The sequence below is a fragment of the Oryctolagus cuniculus genome, chromosome 7, assembly GCF_051225735.1.
Source record: "Oryctolagus cuniculus isolate XC-2025 breed Fujian yellow rabbit chromosome 7, ASM5122573v1, whole genome shotgun sequence".
Lineage (NCBI taxonomy): Eukaryota > Metazoa > Chordata > Mammalia > Lagomorpha > Leporidae > Oryctolagus > Oryctolagus cuniculus.
The window spans coordinates 128,599,002-128,620,319 of record NC_142873.1 but is presented as its reverse complement, the minus strand read 5'-3'; the positions used below and the strand labels follow the sequence as shown (position 1 = coordinate 128,620,319).

The window sequence follows — 21,318 nt, the reverse complement described above, 5'->3', positions numbered from 1 at the left end:
TTGACAGGCACAGTTAGACAGTGAGAGAGAGAGAGAGAGAGAGACGGTAAGAGAGTTATAGACAGTGAGAGAGAGACAGAAAGAAAGGTCTTCCTTCTGTTGGTTCACTCCCCTAATGGCCACCTAGGCCGGCACTGTGCTGATCCGAAGCCAGGAGCCGGGTGCTTCCTCCTGGTCTCCCATGCGGGTGCAGGGCCCAAGCACTTGGGCCATCCTCCACTGCACTCCTGGGCCACAGCAGAGAGCTGGACTGGAAGAGAAGCAACCAGGACTAGTACCCGGCACCCCAACCAGGACTAGAACCCGGGTTGCTGGCGCCGCAGGCGGAGGATTAACCAAGTGAGCCACGGAGCTGGCCATATTTTTTTTTAATTAGAGAAAAATGCACCACAGGATAAAAACACCATTACCTCAATAGTCTAGTAAAATAAACACCTCAAGACCATAGAATATGTTCCTACAATTACAAAAGATATTTTCTTCCTGAATTTGATTTTTATACTGCAGCAAGGCACAGAAGTATTGTCCAGTTTACTTGTGAACCAGAAAGTTTGGAAAAGGTTAACAGAAGGTAGTTAAAGAGTGTGATAAAATGGAGTTCATGAAGAGAAAAAGGCAACCAATAATTTAAAGTGTGTCTTCTGCCATTAATACCACCTATCACCTTGAGTGAGCTAATCTCTCCTTGAGCTTCAATTTCCTAATCTATACAGTGAGAGGGCCAAATCATCTCTAAAGCTCTTTATGGCATAAAATTGTATGATGTCAAAGATCAACTGACAGTTTTTTTATTTAATAAATATAAATTTACAAAGTACAAATTTTACATTGTTGTGGCTTTTTCCTCCATAACCTCCCTCCCACATGCAACCATCCCATCTCCCTGTCCCACTCCCATCCCATTCTTCATCAAGATTCATTTTCAATTATCTTTATATACAGATGATAAACAGTATATACTAAGTAAAGATTTCAATAGACTACAGCCACACAAGATATAGAGTACTGTTCGACTAGTAGTTTTACTGTTAATTCTCATAGTACAACACATTAAGGACAGAGATCCTACATGGGGAGCAGGTGCACAGTGACTCTTGTTGTTGATTTAACAATTGACTCTCCTATTTATTTATTTATTTTATGACAGGCAGAGTTAGACAGTGAGAGAGAGAGAGAGAGAGAGAGAGAGAAAGGTCTTCCTTTCTGTTGTTTCACCCCCCAAATGGCAGCTACGGCTGGCGCGCTGCGGCCAGCGCACTGCTGCGCCAATCTGAAGCCAGGAGCCAGGTGCTTCCTCCTGGTCTCCCGTGTGGGTGCAGAGCCCAAGCACTTGGGCCATCCTACACTGCCCTCCTGTGCCACAGTAGAGAGCTGGACTGGAAGAGGAGCAACCGGGGCAGAATTCAGCACCCCAACCAGGACTAGAACCCAGGGTGCTGGCACCACAGGCGGAGGATTAGCCAAGTGAGCCACGGCGCCAGCCCTGACACTCTTATTTATGATGCAACTGACAGTTTTTTATCTAGAGTTACTTCCTGGGTTAAGGTATTAACAACATTGATCTTAAGGGTCTGAGTCTCACATCTACCTTGGGACTCATCATGAAAGATTAAATCATACTGGGGGGGGCCGGCGCTGTGGAGCACCAGGTTAACACCCTGGTCTGAAACACCCACATCATGAGTGCCGGTTTGAGACCCACCTACTCCACTTCCGATCCAGCTCTCTGCTATGGCCTGGGAAAGCAGCAGAAGATGGCCTTGGGCCCTCCATCTGCGTGGGAGACCTGGAAGAAGCTCCTGCTTCCTGGCTTCGGATCGGCGCAACTCTGGCTGTTGCAGCCAATTGGGGAGTGAACCATCAGATGGAAGACCAACCTCTCTCTCTCCTATCTCTGTGTAACTATGACTTTCAAATAAAATAAATAAATCTTCAAAAAAAAAAAAAAAAGTTTAAATAAAATCACATTAGGTATAATTTCAATGTTTAGTACACTTAATTAAACTTGAATTTTTAAAAAGTAATAATCCATGTATGGATATATGGTAATTATCAGTTAATCACAGAAGTCAGGCACAAAAATCCTGTGGGGAGCAACTCGGACTAGACTAAGTTACTGGAATTAAGACTTATTCTATGCATCTGCTCTCCCACAATATGGCGCTGGGAGAGGAGTAAACAGCTTCTACACAGCTGCCTCCAGTTCGACCAATAAACTGCAGGAGCTGCTCCTGACTGGAGGAGAGCAGCGTGCTCGGAGTGTGGGTAGCAGAGTTGGGATTGGTGGAAGAGGACTATAAAGGAGGAGAGCGACAACATGCACCAGGAACATCCGGATAACATCTGAGCAGCCCCCGAGAGAGCCGGCCGGCAGTGTGCTGCTCCCCCGCAGAAGTGGGGAAAGTGGCAGGGGAAGCCACCCCTCCACGGAGGTGGAGGGATTGCCAGCCAACCGGGGAAGGACCAGCAGCAAACCCGGGAAGGGCCGAGCAGACGAAAGAACAGCGCAGGGTCCTGTGTCGTTCCTCCGCGAAGAGGGGAGTACAATGAGAGTAATTTCAGGGTTCTAATTAACAGGGATTGCAATTTGGAACCAATGGCTACACACTATTTGTTACTTTCAGCTACACTGGTTCTCTAAGGCTATGCTGTCTTTAAGTTGATAGCAAAAGTCACTAAGTTAAAACTAGTCAGCATTTATTGCTTACAAAAGTCTTAAGCATACTTCATTTCATTCTCACAAGTTTTTTTAAAGATTTATTTTATTTATTTGAAAGAGTTACAGAGGGACATAGAAACAGAGAGAAATAGATCTTCCATCTGCTGTTTCACTTCCCAAATGGCCACAATGGCCAGAGCTGAGCCAATACAAAGCCAGGAGCCAGCAGCTTCTTCCAGATCTCTCATGTGGGTATAGGGGCCCAGGGACTTGGGCCATCCTCTGCTGCTTTCACGGGCACATTAGCAGGAAGCTGGATCAGAAGTAGAGCAGCCAGGACTCAAGCCGGCGCCCATATGGGATGCCAGCACTGTAGGCAAGGGCTTAGTGCTGGCCCCTCTCACAATTCTACAATATTAAATAACTAAATCTATTTTATGTATAAAACAGCAGCTCAGAAATACTATGGGATCTGCCCCTCTACCATCACCTTGCCTTCCAAAAACTAAAACAAAAAACAAAACACAGCGAAGCACAGTGGTGCGCTAAATGAATCTAGGCCTTCTTTAAATTTGCTCACATGACATTTAAATTTAGTCATGCATATTACTGTTTAAAGCTAAATCATACTGGGTGTAAAAAAGCCTCAAGATATACTGAAAACATATAATGCCTAAAAAAGTGTTAAATATCATGTGAAAGGAACTTTGTTTTTACTGAAACAGATAAAACTCATAAAAATGGCCCCAGGATGACAAAGTATAATAATATCACTATTACTTGCACTGAACAAGCAATATTTCTGAAAAACACATTCTGAAAGAGACACTGACAAATCACAGAGGAGGGCTGGTACCACGGCTCACTTGGCTAATCCTCCGCCTGGGATGCCGGTACCCAGGGTTCTAGTCCTGGTTGGGGCGCCGGATTCTGTCCGGTTGCTCTTCTTCCAGTCCAGCTCTCTGCTGTGGCCCGAGAAGGCAGTGGAGGATGGCCCAAGTCCTTGGGCCCTGCACCCGCATGGGAGACCAGGAGGAATTATCTGGCTCCCGGCTTTGGATCAGCGCAGCATGCTGGCCATGGCGGCCATTTGGGGGGTGAACCAACGGAAAGGAAGACCTTTATCTCTGTCCCTCTCACTGTCTATAACTCTGCCTGTCAAAAAAAAAAAAAAAATCAGAGGGGACACAGGATGTTACAAGGATGCTGAAGGATCTACAAATAATGGGAACTGAAGATACTTAGGAGAAAAGAACGTGAGGATCCAATAACTCAATAGCTGCCACAAGAACAGGAAGATAATGTATTTTGACTGCGAAAAGACAGAATACGATTCAAAGTAGAACTTTAGGGGCCAGTGCTGTGGCACAGAGAGTAAAGTCATCACAGGCAGCTCTAGCATTCCATAGGAACCAGTTTGAGTCCCGGCTTCTTCATTTCTGATCCAGCTCCCTGCTAATGTACTTGTGAAGGCAGTGGAAGATGGCCCCAAGTCCTTGGGCCCCTGCACCCACGTGGAAGACCCAGAAGAAGCTCCTGGATCCAGGCTTCAGACTGGCACAGCTCCAGTCGTCGTGACCATTGGGGAGTGAACCAGTAGATGAAAGACTTCTTTCTCTCTCTCTGCCTCTCCTCTGTGATTCTGACTTTCAAATAAATTAATAAATCTTTATAAAAACAAAATAGGGGCCAGTGCTGTGGTGTAGCAGGTAAAGCTGCCTCCTGCAGTGCCAGTATCCCATATGGGTGCCAGTTTGAGCCCTTACTGCTCCACTTCCAATCCAGCTCTCTCTGCTATGGCCTGGGAAAGCAGTAGAAGATAGCCAAGTCATTGGGCTATTCTGCACCCATGTATGAAACCCAGAAGAAGCTCCAGGCTCCTGGCTTCAGATCAGTGCAGCTCTAGTTGTTGTGGCCACTAGGGAGTGAACCAGCAGATGAAAGTCCTCTTTTTCTCTCTCTGCCTCTCCTTCTCTGTGTAACTCTGACTTTCAAATAAATAAATAAATCTTTAAAAAAAAAAAAACCTAAGTTGCTGCTCCTCCGCATGCGGAGGAGCCGCACCGGACCGGGCGCTTGTTGTTCCCTTTTTTTACAAGTCCTTTCTATAGTAAAGTAAGAATAAGTAAACAGCAAACTCCCAAAGCAAGAATGAGTAGAGAGAAATGAGAAAGAACGAAGTAACGAACTTCCCCACGAACTCTCCAACGCACTCTCCAACCAACCCACACCACCATGCCGTCTCTCTCCTCCTATATAGTCCTCCTCCGCCAATCCCAACTCGGCTGCCCACACGCCGAGCACGCCGCTCTCCTCCAATCAGGAGCAGCTCCTGCAGCTTGTCAAGTTGGTGAGAGGCAGCTGGGTAGAAGCTGTTTACTCCTCTCCCAGCGCCATATTGTGGGAGAGCAGATGCATAGAATAAGTCTTAATTCCAGTAACAGTCTAGTCCGAGTTGCTCCCCACACTAAGTAGAACTTCAAAAGGAGCACTGAGTAGTTCAATATCAGAAAAAGTTTTCTACTACAGAACCTCATGGATACTCCCATTGAAAGTCATCAAACACAGTCTAGCATAATCTCCACGGGAAATCACTCAAGAATAGATTTTGTTCAGAGTAAAGAGTTGATCAGAGGTCTTTATAGACCTTTTCTAATCCTTTTTTTTAAAAAAATATTTATTTACTTGAAAGGCAGAGTTAGAGAAAGAGAGCAAGAGAGATCTTCCATCCTCTGGTTTGCTCCCCAAATGGCTACAATGTCTGGGGCTGGCCTGGGCAGAAGCCAGAAGCCAGAAGCCAGGAACTCCATCATGGTCTCCCATGTCGGGGAAAGGGCCCAAGCACTTGGTCCATCTTTCGCAGCTTTCCAAGGCACATCAGCAGGGAGCTGGGTGGGAAGCAGAGCAGCCAGAATTCACACTGGCCCTCACTTGGGATGCTAGCATTGTAGGTGGGGGCTTAAACTGCAATACCACAATGCCATCCCAATCCTTCCCGATTATAAGGTCCTAAGAGTCTATCACTCTTGGCTGGCGCCGCGGCTCAATAGGCTAATCCTCCGCCTGTGGCGCCGGCACCCCAGGTTCTAGTCCCGGTCAGGGCGCCGGATTCTGTCCTGGTTGCCCCTCTTTCAGGCCAGCTCTCTGCTATGGCCCAGGAGTGCGTGGAGGATGGCCCAAGTCCTTGGGCCCTGCACCCGCATGGAAGACCAGGAGAAGCACCTGGCTCCTGGCTTCAGATCAGCGCAATGCGCCGGCCTCAGTGGCCATTGGAGGGTGAACCAATGGCAAAGGAAGACCTTTCTCTCTGTCTCTCTCTCTCACTGTCCACTCTGCCTGTCCAAAAAAAAAAAAAGTCTATCACTCTTTTTTTTTTTTTTTTTTTTTTTTTTTTGACAGGCAAAGTAGACAGTGAGAGAGAGAGAGAAAAGTCTTCCTTTTTCTGTTGGTTCACCCCCTAAGTGTCCGCTACGGCCCCATGTTGCAGCTGGTGCTCTGTGCCGATCTCAAGCCAGGAGCCAGCTGCTTCTTCCTTTTCCATGCGGGTGCAGGTCCCAAGCACTTGGGCCATCCTCCACTGCACTCCTGGGCCACAGCAGAGAGCTGGACTGGAAGAAGAGCAACCGGGACAGAATCCGGCGCCCCGACTGGGACTAGAACCCGGAGTGCTGGTGCCGCAGGCGGAGGATTAGCCTAGTGAGCCATGGCACCAGCCTATCACTCTTACTTTTAACTCTTACTTTTAACAAATGGTTTAGGGCATTTTCTCTGTCCTTATACTGTCCTCCAAGCAGAGGGCCCAGAAGAAGACTAAGTATCCTCCTTGTTCCTCGTTGTCATTCCATACCATTTCTCTCCTCTATCCTCTCTGGTCAGGTCATCTGAAGTGCCTGATGACAAACAATATCACCTACTTGTCTTCTTTGCTATAGTCAGCTACTGAATTTCCTTTCACCACTTTTTTTTTTTTTTTTTTGGATTTATTTTTATTTATTTGTAAGACGGAGTTACAGAAAGAGGTAGAGTCAGAGAGAGAGAGGTCTTCCATTCTGTTGGGTCACTCCTCAAATGACTGCAACAGCCACAGCTGAGCTGATCCTAAGCCAGGAGCCAGGAGCTCCTTCTGGGTTTCCCACATGGGTGCAGGGGCCCAAGAACTTGGGCCATCTTCTAATGCTTTCTCAGGCCATAGCAGAGAGCTGATCAGAAAAGCAGCCAGGACTCAACCAGTGCCCATATGGGAAGCCAGCTCTGCAGGCTGGGGCTTTAAGCCACTGCACCATAGTGCCGTTCCCATCACTTGTTCTTCATTAGAGATTATAAAATTTTTAGGAAAGATAGTAGACAGAAGATATATAATGATATTTGCTTCTTCCCCAAATATTACCAAAATAATACTGAAAATAATGTTTAAATTGGCATAAGCCAACAAAAATAGGAAGAATGGTAGGAGACAACACTGAAAAAATGACTCCTAAGTCAGTGGTAAGAAAACAGAACCAACTTAAGTTACATCAGACCCCAAAAAGGCTCAGAAACTGATTACAGTAGAAACTAGTGGGGATGAGGTAGTTAAATAAAGATGACTGGTCAAAAGGCCACTCTTCTTCATTTGCTCCTGTTCAACTACTGCACAAATCCCAAATAGGCAGACAGCTGAAAAGAGGAATCTAGAATAGGGAATAATCACTGTTGGAGCAGGAAGAGGGAATTCCCCATATTGAAAAAAGCAAGCTTTGTGACGCAGCAGATTAAGCTGTTGCCTGTGACGCCAGCACCCCATGTGAGCACTGGTTCGCGTTTTAGCCGCTCCATATCCAGTCCAGCTCCCTGCTAATACACTTGGGAAAGCAGTGGAAGATGGCCCAAGTCCTTGGGCCCCTGCACCTACATTGGCAACTTGGATGAAGCTGCTGGCTTCTGGCTTTGGCCTGGCTCAGCCCTGACAGTGGTGGCCTTTTGGGGAGTGAACCAGTGGATGGAAGACCTCTCTCTCTGTCTTTTCTTCTCTCTCTGTAACTCTGCTTTTCAAATAAATAAAATAAAATTTTAAAAAACAAATAAACAAAAAAGTAGGATTTAAGAGAATATGCATACAGGATCTGACAAACTCTCCAGCCCACCTGTCTTCAAGAATGACAGTAGCCAGATATTTACCTTTCAGGTAGGAGAGTGTAATAATTTTCTCTGGGGAAATTGAAGTACTTCAAAAGGGGAAAAAAAAAAAAGCCAAAGCAATAGCTGACATGCACAATTCATGTATTAAACTTAAATGAAAAAAATAAAGAAAAGGAATCACAAGTTGTTCAGAAAAAAAAATTAAGAATCATAAACAAAATGATTTTTTGAAAACTGAGGAGGCCATTTGACCTAGCAGTTAAGCTGTCACTTAGGACACTCACATCCTATATCAGATGGCTGGGGTTTCAGTCCAATCTCCCCTTCCTGCTAATGCAGACCCTAGGAGGCAGCAGGTAATGGCTCAAACAGTTGGGTCCCTGTATCCATGTGGGAGACCCAGACTGAGTTCTGGGCTTCTGGCTCCTGGGACTGTTGAGGGAATCTGGGGAGTGAAGCAGGGAATGGAAGATCTTGGTCTCTGTTACTTTCTAATAAAAATACTTTCTAATAAAAATGAAAATAAATAAAAATGGGTGGGGGATTTCCCAGGAGTGGGCCTCTAGCCTAGATAGGAAATTTCTCTCTCTGTCTCTCAAATAAAATTAATTAATTAAAAAAATTCTTAGGGAGGGGCTGGTGTTGTGGCATAGCAGGTTAAGCCACTACCTTGAGACACAGGCATCCCCCATACAAGTGCCAGTTTGAGTCCCAGCTGCTCTGTTTCTGAGCCAGCTCCCAGCTAATGCACCTGGGAAAGCAGTGGAGGATGGTCCAAGTTCCTGGGCTCCTGCCACCCCTGAGGGAGACCTGGATGGAGTTCCTGGCTCCTATCTTTGGTCTGATGCAGCCTTGGTCTTTGCAGCCATTTGGGAAGTGAACCAGTGGATAGAAGATTTCTCTCTCTCTGGTAGATGGGCGCTGGTTTTAGTCTCGGCTGCTCCACTTCCGATCCAGCTCTCTGCTATGGCCTGGGATATCAGTAGAAGATGGCCCAAGTCCTTGGGCCCTGCACCCATGTGGGAGTCCTAGAGAAGCTCCTGGCTTTGGATTAGCGCAGCTCCAGCTGTTGTGGCCATCTGGGGAGTGAACCAGCGGATGGAAGACCTCTCTCTCTGTCTCTACCTCTCTCTGTGACTCTGTCTTTCAAATAAATAAAATAAATCTTAAAAAAAAAAAAGGGGTTCATAGATGATAAAGCAAACAAAAAGACAAGACCATTATTACTGCAGGAAAAAAACTGTGTGGGTAAAGAATAATTTTTGGCTACATGGCTCAATAGTTTATATTGTCAAATAAACAACAAATATTGATCTTGCAAAATTACAATATAACTATATTATGAGGAGCAAAATTCTCATCCTTCATAGTAGGGAATCAATAGGTAGTACCTAATACATAAAATCTGAGAAGTAACAATTTAAACATGTTATTTAGACATAGAGAATAAAAGCAATGTGACTGCTTTTACAGGTAAGAATATTAGGAAGTAGGACAGGGGACTAAATAAAAAATATTTATTTAAAAGGCAGAGCAACAGAAAAAGAGAGAGGGAAAGAGGAAGGAGGGTAGAGAGATATTTTCCATCTGGTGGTTCATTCCCCAAATGGCGGAAACGGTCAAGTTTGTGCCAGGCTGAAGCCAGAAGCCAAGAACTCCATTCTGGTCTCCCACATGGGTGGCAGGCCCTAAATACTTGGGCTGTCTTCCACTGCCTTTCCAGAAGCATTACAAGTAAGCTGGACGAGAACTGGAGTAACTGGGACTTGAACTAGCACTGTGATATAGGTACAGGCATAGTAAATGAAGGCTTAACCCACCATACCACAACACTAGCCCCAAAGGACTAGCATTACTTTCTTTTAAAGATTTATTTATCTATTTTGAATGTCAGAGTTGGGGGGAGGGAAGGAGGGAGGCAGAGAGAGAGAGAGGTTTTCTATCCTCTAGTTCATTTCCCAGAAGGCCACAACAGCCAGGGCTAGGCCAGTCTGAAGCTAGGAGCCAGGAGATTCATCCAGGTCTCCCACATGGGTAGCAAGGGCCCACACACTTGGCCATCTTCTGCTGTTTTTCCCAGGCTTTTAGCAGGGAGCTGAATTGGAAGTGGAGCAGCTGAGACAAGAACCAGTGCCCATATGGGATGCCAGTGTCCCAGGCAGTGGCTTTACCTGCTTTGCTACAATGCTGGTCCCATAATCTAAGATTTTTTAAAAGATTTATTTATTCATTTATTTGAAGGTCAGAGTTACACAGAGAGAGGAGAGGCAGAGTGAGAGTGAGAGTGAGAGTGAGAGTGAGAGTGAGAGTGAGAGAATGAGGTCTTCCATCTGCTGGTTCACTCCCCAATTGGCTGCAACGGCCGGAGCTGAGCCAATCTAAAGCCAGGAGCCAGGAGTTTCTTCCAGGTCTCCCAAGCAGGTGTAGAGGCCCAAGGACTTGGGCCATCTTGTACTGCTTTCCCAGGCTATAGCAGAGAGCTAGATTGGAGGTGGAACAGCCAGGACTCGAACTGGTGCCTGTATGAAATGCCGGTACTGCAGGCGGCGGCTTTACCCGCTACACCACAGTGCCAGCCCCCATAATCTAAGATTAAAAAAAAAAAGACTTTAGCATTATTTTCTCTTTTACTTTCATTTTATTATTAGTTCAATGATTTCAACCTCTTTATTGTTGAGGTTCCTTTATCTCTTCACTTCTAAAATTTTTTTTCTTCATTTCATCTTAGTTTTTCAACAACTTTGTTATATCCTATTCTTTGGCATTACCAGTAACTGCACTACTTCCAGGTCTTATTTTTAAATATTCTATTAATTCATAAAACACACATATATTGAGCCCCTAATATGTGCAGACATTATGTCAGGTGCTAGGGAAATAGCAGTGGAAAATCCCTATCCTCAGGAAGTTTATATCTTACTCTCTTACCACTACCTTCTCGTATTTTCCCAACTCACTCACTCACTTTGGCTCTCTGGCTCCAGTAATTCTGTTTCTATTAGGATTCTCACAATTTTTCACAGCCCCATTCCCCTGGTGGTCTCATTTACTCAGCTTACATGGTTCATCATTATAATTAATCCCTCACACACATCATTGCCTTCCTTGCTACTCTCATTCCTTGTACTTACTATGGAAAGCCTCAATCTTAGTTATATTCTACCTATCCACTTTGCATCTAAACTCAAGAGTCTGAACATGGATGGAAAAACATGCACATTAGTATTGGCTAATCTCCTTCTAAACTGGTAATACACATCAAGAGGACCTGCTGCACTACCCATCAGTACATTTCCCAGTCCACTTTCACACTCTGAGATGATTTCACATATTCTCATCCTTGCTTAAAACTTCAATACCCTCTCTCTTCCTCACTTTTAACTGGTAGCTTTACTTGTTATTTCAACACAAAAACAGAAGCACCAAACATTTTTTAAGACGAAATTAACAAATCTAGGGTGGGCATTTGGCCCTCCCATGTGACAGTACCTGGAGTCAATTCCTGGCTCCAGCTCCTTCCTGCTAATGCAGTCCCTGGGAGGCAACAGTAATGGCTCAAGTAGCTGGGTTCCTGCCACCTATGTGGAAAACCTGGATTGTATTTCTAGTTCCTGGCTCCTGGCTTCTGCCAGAGCCCAGCTGCAGCTGTTGAGGGCATTTAGGGAATACACTAGTAGATAGGAGCTTTATCTCTGGCTGTCTGGCTGTCTCTCTTCCTTTCAAATTATTTTTCTGTAAAAAATTATTTATTTATTTATTTGGCAGAGTGAGAATGAGAGAGAGAGAGAGAAAGAAAGACGGAGAGAGAGATCTTCTATCTGTTGGTTCATTCCCCAAATGGCTACAACAACCATTTAAAGATATTTTCTTTGCAGAAAGAATAGCAAGTACAAATACTCAAAGGTAAAAATGAGAATGGCATGTTTGAGAGGCAGCAAGAAGACCAGGGTGACTGGAACACAGTAATTATGTAATAGAATGGTTGTATACAAGGCCTGGGAGTTAGATTTAGATCACATCATTAAGGAACTTATAGATCATAGGAAGGATTTAGAGTTTAGATTTTATTCTATGTTGGGAAATTTTTGGTGGTTATTGAGTGACATCAGTTGATTTATGGTTTTACCTATTTTTTTTCAAAGATTTATTTATTTATCTGAAAGGCAGAGTTACAGAGAGCCAAAGGCAGAGAGAGAGAGAGAGAGAGAGAGGGAGGGAGGGAGGTTTTTCATCTGCTGGTTCATTCCTCAAATGGCCACAACAGAAGGAGCTGGGCTGATCCGAAACCAGGAGCCAGGAGCTTCCTCTGTGTCTCCCATGCAGGTACAGAGGCTCGCGTACTTGGGGCATCTTCTACTGCTCTCCCAGGCCGTAACAGAGAGCTGGATAGGAAATAGAGCAGCCAGGACTTGAACTGCCAGGACTGCAAGTGGCCACAGTGCTGGCCCCTGATTTATGTTTTGAAAAGATCACTTCAGCTGCCATATGGAAAATAAGACTTATAGCAGGATATCAGAATCAGTAGAACAGTTAGGTGGTGATTGTAGTAATTTCATTAGGGACCAGTGTTTTAACAAATAGTGGTCTGTGAGAAGGTAAGATGAAAATACTTCCAGTCTGCAGATAGAAATTTCCTGAAGAAAAAAAATTAGTGGGGGTGGTATGGACGTTGAGATTAGACCGCTGTTTGGGAGGCCTGCATTCCATACTGGAGTGCCAGTTCAAGCCTTAGCAACTCTGCTTCCCACCCAGCTTCCTGCTAATGCATGCTGGGAGGCAGAGGATGATGGCTCAAGAGTGTGGGTTCCCGCCACCCTTGTGCGAGGCCTTGATGGAGATTCTGGCTTCTAGCTTTGGTCTGGCCCATTCCTTGCTATTTCAGGCATTTGGGGAATGAACCAGTAGATAGAAGATCTCTCTCTCTCTCTCTCTCTCTCTCTCTCTGCCTTTCAAGTAGATGAAAACAAACACAGAGGGAAAAAAATTCTAAAATTCCTGCATTCAACTTGTTTGTGCCCTAACTCCTGGGCTTTTCACTCTGCCACCAGCAGGCTCAAAGAAGCCATCATCAAGGACACACTGAGGCCCTCCTAGGCAACCACAGCCCACCAAAGCAGTCATGAGAAGGAAAGTTGCCACTAATAAAGTCTCTAAGCAAGTTGAGGCCAAGTTCTCAGATCTTCCCTTGACCAAATCATAGTCACTCTTTTCAAGCAGATAGAAATCTAACAAAAACAAATCCTTGGGGGCAAAATGAAAGGTTCCAGGAGAGAGTGACAGAGATTTGTAATTTGATAAACACATCAAACACTCAACTGAAAATAACTTGCATTTAGCTTTTTGAACATCTAAAAATAGCATATATGCTCAATCATTCTAATAAGCTGTCTCCAGAAGGGGGATTTTATTGGCATAGTTTGTTCTTTGTTGTAGCATGTTAGCTCTTTCATAAGGCATATAACAATAGTCCTTTTTCTACATCAAAGGACTTAAATAACTAAACCTCTAACTAGTGTGTTAGTATCATTATCCCTATTTTCTTGGTTGTGAAACTGAGGCAGAGGGCAAATAAGGTTTGCCTGAGGCCAAAGAAAGATTCCAGTCTAGATTAAACAGAATAATCAACTTCGAATTTTCTAAATTAAGAGAAGCAATGAGACCTGCAATATAAGAAAACTGATTTAAACATAGGCTACAAGACTCTATTATAGATTTAGTCTGCAAGCTTCTTAAATATACCTCACTACCTTGTTCTCAAAACACTTATCTAAGGAATAATAACACTCTGTTTGTGAAACACAGAAACAGCACTGGGGCCAGCCTTACAGCACAGTAGGTTAAGGTGCTGGTTGTGATGCTGGCATCCCATAGCATAGCTCCAGTTCAGGTTCCAGCTGCTTTGCTTCTGATCCAGCTCCCAGCTAATGTGCCTAGAAGAGCAGCAGAGGATGAAGTACTTGAACCCCTGATACCCGCGTCAGAGATCTGGATGGAGTTCTGGGCTCCTGGTTTTGACCCAGCCCAGCACTGACCACTGTGGTCATTTGGGGTGTGATCCAGTGAATAAAAGACCTTTCTCTCTATCACTATGCCTTTTAAATAAATAAAACAAAAATTAAAAAAAAAAAAAAAACAGCACCAATGGCTGCATACACCAGTTAGAGGAACAACTGTACTGTAGGTCAGGTTTAATGTCCAAAGAGTCAGACAGCTTTGCATTATGTACTGATCATAGACTGTAACCTTTCTTTTTTATTTTATTTTTAAAGATTTATGTATTTATTTGAAAGAGTTACACAGAGACTGGCGCCGTGGCTCAGTAGGCTAATCCTCTGCCTTGCGGCGCTGGCACACCGGGTTCTAGTCCCGGTCGGGGTGCCGGATTCTGTCCTGGTTGCCCCTCTTCCAGGCCAGCTCTCTGCTGTGGCCCAGGAGTGCAGTGGAGGATGGCCCAAGTACTTGGGTCCTGCACCCGCATGGGAGACCAGGAGAAACACCTGGCTCCTGCCTTCGGATCAGCGTGATGCGCCGGCCGCGGCAGCCATTGGAGGGTGAACCAACGGCAAAAGGAAGACCTTTCTCTCTGTCTCTCTCTCTCACTGTCCACTCTGTCAAAAAAAAAAAAAAAAAAAAAAAAAAAAAGTTACACAGAGAGAGGAAAGGCAGAGAGAGAGAGAGAGAGAGAGAGAGATGTCTTCCATCTGATGGTTCACTCTCTAGATGGCCTCAATGGCCAGAGCTGTGCCAATTCGAAGCCAGGAGCCAGAAGCTTCTTCCAGGTCTCCCAAACGGGTGCAGGGGCCCAAGGACTTGGGCCATCTTGTACTGCTATCCCAGGCCATAGCAGAGAGCTGGATGGGAAGTGGAGCAGCTGGTTCTCAAACTGGCACCCATATGGGATGCTGGTGCTTCAGGCCAGGGCATTAACCCACTGTGCCATAGCGCTGGCCCCTGTAACATTTCTTAACTAGGCTTCTTGCTCACACAGCTCTAGACATAAAATAGAAAATCATCCTACAAGACTAGAATCCTTCCCACTAAGAGAAAGATCTTCAACAAGCAACAGCTGCACAATTGCAAGAGAATAGTAGAAACTGTTAAAAGAGATTTGTCAGGTTTCTTTAAAAAATTATTTATTTGAAAGGCAGAGAGGGGCCGGCGCCGTGGCTCAATAGGCTAATCCTCCACCTAGTGGCACCGGCACACCGGGTTCTAGTCCTGGTTGGGGCACCGGATTCTTTCCCGGTTGCCCCTCTTCCAGGCCAGCTCTCTGCTGTAGCCTGGGAAGGCAGTGGAGGATGGCCCAAGTGCTTGGGCCCTCCACCCCATGGGAGACCAGGAGAAGCACCTGGCTCCTGCCTTCGGATCAGCGCGGTGCGCCAGCCGCAGCGCACCAGCCATGGCGGCCATTGGAGGGTGAACCAACAGCAAAAGGAAGACCTTTCTCTCTGTCTATCTCTCTCTCACTACCCACTCTGCCTGTCAAAAAAAGAAAAGAAAAAAGAAAAAAAAAAAAGAAAGAAAGAAAGGCAGAGAGACAGAGAAAGAGAAAGAGGTTTGAGGAGAAACTCAGAGAAACAGAGACAGATAGATCTTCCATCCACTGGTTTACTCCCAAATACCTACAACAGCTGGGCTGGGCCAGGCTGAAGCCAGCAGCCCAAAACTCAGTCTGGGTCTCTCATGTGGGTGGCAAGGGCCCAAGTACTTGAGTCATCACTGCTGTCTCCCAGGGTGAGCATTATCAGGAAACTAGAATTGGAAGCAGAGCCAGGACTTGAACACAGCACAATACAGGATGTGGGCATTCTAAGCAGCACATTAACTGCTATGCCAAATGCCAGACCTAGATTTGCTGGTTTTTAAATACAGATGTTCCTCAAATCACAATGTTGTTGTATCCCAACAATTAACCATGAGAAGTTGAAAACATCATAGTTAAAAAATGGATTTAATACATTTAACCTGACAAACAGCATAGCTTAGTAACACAGTACACTATAGAATATAGGGTGTTTACCCACATAATCACATGGCTAAGTTGAAGCTCACTACTGCTCTCCAGCATCATTATAGGATTGTATCACATATTATTAGCCCAGGAAAAGATCAAAGTATGGTTTCTACTGAGTGTGTGTGTCACTTTTGTGTTATTACAAGGTTGAAAAAATGTAAATCAAACCACTGTAAGTCAGGGACTATCCGCATGTTTTACACACAAAAAAAAATTTGATGAATTCTTCTATGCATACCAAGAGGCAGTGAATTGTATACCTTTAAAGAGTTATATACATACAACTATCTAACCTACACAGAAAATTCTACATACATGGATCACTCCGACTCAAAAGAGAAAAAGTAATTTTGAAACACCAGACCAATTAAACTTGTCCTAAACCAATTTTAGTATATGTGCTGCTGACGTGAACACAAATCTGTTCCAAACCAAAGATCCAGAGTATATATAAGGGCTACTGATGGAATAACAAGACAGACTACCATTGTAAGAATTATAAGAATATTATAAGTATTATTATATGGATATAAGATTACAAGGGCTACTTCTGGAGGCAATATAATAGAGTGAAAAAAACATGGGCATTTGGGATAAACACATGTATCTCAAAACCCCAGGGCTGGGGTCTAACTGTGGCACAGCAAGTCACCAGGTGTGGGATTTGGGCAGGCTATTCAAGCTCTCTAAATATCAGGTTTCTCAACTGCAAAACAGAATAGTAACAACCATTTTTCAAGATTGCTGTGTGAGTTAGAAATTGAGACACATATTGTAAATATAAAGATCTTGTGATCCTCAGAGCCAATGTTCCAGGTAACTCTGAGAAAAATAAAATTTGCGTATTATTAATTAGAATCAGATAGTAAGTCAACTCTCTAGGGCAGTCTCTAAGAACAAAAACTATCTTCAAGTAAAAAATTTCTCAAATGTACTCGTTTATAAAAATCTTGCAAATGTAATTATTTTCAGAATTGCTCAAAAGGCTGGAGCCAGTTCCTGTGTGAATAATCAGCTGTGACTGCAAAGCAGGGGTCTTTTTTCCTTCTCAGTCCCCCATTTTCCATCTTTCTATTCTCCCCCAAATATTTCAACATTAAACAAAAAAGGATCAAATAAAACCTTAAGTGTACATAATTCAGGCTGCCACTCATAAATCAAAAATACTATTAATTATTTAATTGATTTCTGGGGAGTATATTAAAAGTTTTACACTGAGGCCTTCAGATCATAAAATCTGGAGTGTTTAAAAATACCCTCTGTGGCATGGTGGTAAAGCCACCTTCTGCAGTGTCGGCATCCCAAATGGGTACTGGTTCTAGTCTTAGCGGCTCCACTTCCAATCCAGCTCCCTATTAACGCACCTGGGAAAGCAGTATCGGAAGTGGAGCAGCCAGACTAGAACTGGTGCCCATATGGGATACCAGCAGTACAGGTGGTGGTTTTACCTACTATGGCACAGTGCCGGCCCCATAAAAACATAAATAAATAAATAAAAGTACAAGATTTATCAAAATTTTTATTCTTTTTCAGGAATTATTCTACCATATTCCCACTATGGGCCAGCGCTGTGGCTCACTTGGCTAATCCTCCGCCTGCGGCACCAGAATCCCATATGGGCACCAGGTTCTAGTCCCGGCTGCTCCTCTTCCAATCCAGCTCTCTGCTGTGGCCCCGGGAAGGCAGTGGAGGATGGCCCAAGTGTTTGGGCCCTGCACCCGCATGGGAGACCAGCAGGAAGCACCTGGCTCCTGGCTTTGGATCGGCATAGCTCCAGCTGTAGCGGCCATTTGCGGGGGTGAACCAATGGAAGGAAGACCTTTCTCTCTGTCTCTCCCTCTCACTGTCTGTAACTCTACCTGTCAAATAAATAAATAATCTTTGGGGGAAAAAAAAAAAGAAATGTCTATCCCTCCTTACATCCCCACAATCACAATTTCCTATTTTTCCTGCAAGACTCAATTTGAAAGTCACATTCATGAAATACTCCTTTTCTTCAACAAGCAGATCCAAGCAATGTTCCCTTGATGGTCCTCTGGAGGGCACTTAGTGTTCTCCCAACTCCTCTTTACCATGTTCTAGACCACTTCACTACTGCACTCTCCAAAGAAAATTCAATCTTCACCAGGACGTGTGCTATCTGGCTGTACCTAGTAGACATTTTCTTTCAATCTTTCAGTTACTTAATCCATTTACTGAGACTTTGACACTTTTTTTTTTTTTTTTTTTGACAGGCAGAGTTAGACAGTAAGAGACAGAGAGAAAGGTCTTCCTTCCGTTGGTTCACCCCCCATATGGCTGCTATGGCCGGCGCACTGCACTGATCCGAAGCCAGGAGCCAGGTGCTTCCTCCCGGTCTCCCGTGCTGGTGCAGGGCCCAAGCACTTGGGCCATCCTCTACTGCCTTCCCGGGGCCACAGCAGAGAGCTGGACTGGAAGAGGAGCAGCCGGGACTAGAACCCGGTGCCCATATGGGATGCTGGCACCGCAGGCAGAGGATTAACCAAGTGAGCCATGGTGCTGGCCCTTAACTGGGGCTTTTAAATGCTATACTGAGAGGCCTGGCAGTTGTGGTCATCTGGGGAGTGAGTGAGTTACTGCACCATGGCACCAGCCCATAGCCTTTTCTTTAAAAAAAAAAAAAAGATTTATTTTATTTATTTGAAAGGCAGAGTTAGAGAGAAAGACAGAGAAGTCTTCCATCTGCTGGCACACTCCCCAAATGGCCACCAATGACCAGGGCTGGGCCAGGCCAAAGCCAGGAACCAGGAGATTCTTCCAGGTCTCCAATGTGGATGCAGGTGCTTAAGCACTTGGGCCATCTTCTACTCATTTCCCAGGAACACCAGCAGGGAGCTGGACTGGAAGTGGGGCAGCTAGGACATGAACCAGTGCCCACATGGGATGCCAGGGCTGCAAGCAAATGCTTATCTGCTGTGCCACAATGTTGGCCCCTATTTTAGTTTTAAGATACTTTAAAAAAAAAAAAAAACTTAAAAATTTATTCATTCTGCTTGAAAGGCAGAGTTACAGAGAGGCAGAGACAGAGGCAGAGAGAGGTTTTCCATCTGCTAGTTCACTCCCCAGATGGCCACAACGGCCGGAGCTCTGTGGCACAGCACCAGCCCCAAGGTGCCTTAAGTTTAAGACCCTTCATCTAGGGCTGGTGTTGAGGCACAGCAGGTTAAGCTGCCATCTGCAAAGCTGGCATACCATATGAATTCCTGTTTAAGTTCCTGCTCTCTGCTTTGCTTCGCTAGCCAGCTCCCTGCTAATTTGCCAGGGAAAGCTGTGAAGATGGCTCAGGTACTCCGGCCCCTGCCACCCATGTGGGAGACCTGGGTAGAGTTCATAAAAATATATAAAGTAATACATGTGGGATGTACATCAAAAGAAAATAAGAGATACTGTATTTTAATAAAATATCTAAAAAAAAGGACATGGGCGGAAGAAACTTGGTGGTGATACAGACGAAAGATTTTCCACAGGTTGTTAAATGTTAAAGTTGGGTAACACTGGGGCCAGTGCTGCCCCCCAGCAGATAAAGCCGCTGCCTGTCATGCTGGCATCCCATATGGGTGCCAGTTCAAGTCCTGGCTGCTCCACTTCTGATCCAACTCCTTCCTAAAGGCCTGGAAAAGCAGAAGATGGCCCAAGTATTTAGGCCCATGCCACCCATGCAGGAGACCTAGATGAAGCTCCTGGTTTCGGACTGGCCCAGCCCTGGCAGTTGTGGCCATCTGGAGAGTGAGTTAGCAAATGGAAGATCTCTCTCTTTCTCTCTCTGCCTCTATGCAATTCTGCCTTTCAAATAAATAAATAAATAAATCTTAAAAAAAAAGTTCGATGACAGATGCATGGGCAGTACTCTATTTACTTTTGTACAAGTTTAAATTTCTGTAATAAAAAGTTAAAACAATAACTATATCTGATCCACAACTGGTGCTTAACAAATAGTAATTATTTCATTATTAATTGACTCTTAATAAACATTTCCTAACAGAATGAGTTCAGACAGATTGATTCATCAACAAAAATGAAACACTATTAGGGAGAAAATATGAAATCTAAGAATGTTTATATTATCAGTGCCAATTATAAGAATGGAGCTCACTCACCCAGGACTTGGGAGAATGAATGAATCAATAATCTCTTGATAAGTCAGAGAAAGAGATTTGAGCAGCTGAAATAAAAAGTGAGAACCAAAAAAAATCAGTAAAGTTGTGGAGTTAGATAAAGCAAAAAGTAGAAAAATGATACCAGAAGGATAAAACTAAATAAAATGTATGTCTTTCAGTTGAAAAAAAAAAAGTATTTTAGCAAATATGGTATCCAGCTTCACTATCCTATAAGCACACAGGATGGATTTTTGCATGTAAGAACCCAGAACTTTCAAAGGGAATGTCCTTATCTTACCTAAAATCTTACTGGAAACAGAAGGAATGTTTAGGTAGCTCTTTTGTGGGCACAAGGGAAGAGAAACAAATGAGCTCAAAGGGTTACTGCTTTTAAACCATGGCACAGCATACGTATACAGCTTTCTCTATTTTTATTTTTTCAGCTTTCTCCTTTAGAGAGACACTGATATCCCTCGGCAAACATTGACAAACTGTCTTCTTAGGCAGGTTGCCTCTCTCTCTCTCTCTTTCTTTTTTAAAATATTTATTTATTTATTTATTTGAGAGGCAGAATTACAGAGAGAGAGAGAGAGACGGAAAGGTCTTCCATCTGCTGGTTCACTCTCCAAATGGCTGCAATGGCCAGAGCTGGGCAGATCCGAAGCCAGGAACCAGGAGCTTCTTCCAGATCTCCTATGCGGGTGCGGGTGCCCAAGCACTTGGGCCATCTTCCACTGCTTTCCCAGGTCATTAGCAGGGAGCTGGATGGGAAGTGGAGCAGCCAGGACTCTGCAGGCAGAGGCTTAACCTACTGCCATATTGCCGGCCCCTGCCTCACTTTCTTCAACTGTTTTGAATTGCTTCTCTTACAAAGCTTATGTTTATCCCAGCTAGATAGTTCTGATTTTTGGCTTAGCTCAGGTTTTACTTTGTTCCCAAGATTTTTGGAAGCCTACTTACATTCCTCCACAGGTTAACTTTGTTGCCTTCTATTCCAGGTTGGAAAGCAAACTAAGAGCTAAGATTTCTGTAGGGAAAACCAAGCAAAGACAGCAAAGACTTGCTGTTCAAGTCACAGCGTAGAAAGCCTAGGGATAGGACTGCATGTAAGGGATGCTGTGTGGCCGGCGCCGTGGCTCACTTGGCGAATCCTCCGCCTGCGGCGCCGGCACCCCAGGTTCTAGTCCCAGTTGGGGTGCCGGATTCTGTCCCGGTTGCTCCTCTTCCAGTCCAGCTCTCTACTGTGGCCCGGGAGGGCAGTGGAGGATAGCCCAAGTCCTTGGGCCCTGCACCTGCATGGCAGACCGGGAGGAAGCACCTGGCTCCTGGCTTCGGATTGGCGCAGCGCACTGGCCACAGAGGCCATTTGGGGGGTGAACCAACAGAGGGAAGACCTTTCTCTTTGTCTC

General features: G+C 44.7%; 1 protein-coding gene across 8 annotated transcripts in view; it reads right to left on the bottom strand.

Moving 5' to 3' along the window:
* EIF2B3 (eukaryotic translation initiation factor 2B subunit gamma) overlaps positions 1-21,318 on the bottom strand; it is a 149,130-nt gene that overhangs the window by 110,799 nt on the left and 17,013 nt on the right. For 3 of the 8 annotated variants that reach the window (XM_089300773.1, XM_089300776.1, XM_089300774.1), the window contains exon 4: positions 19,910-19,974. The exons of the other annotated variants lie outside the window; for them this stretch is intronic. The gene's annotated coding sequence lies outside the window, so the exon portion shown is untranslated. The remainder of the gene's footprint in view (positions 1-19,909; positions 19,975-21,318) is intronic. 8 annotated transcript variants of the gene reach the window in all.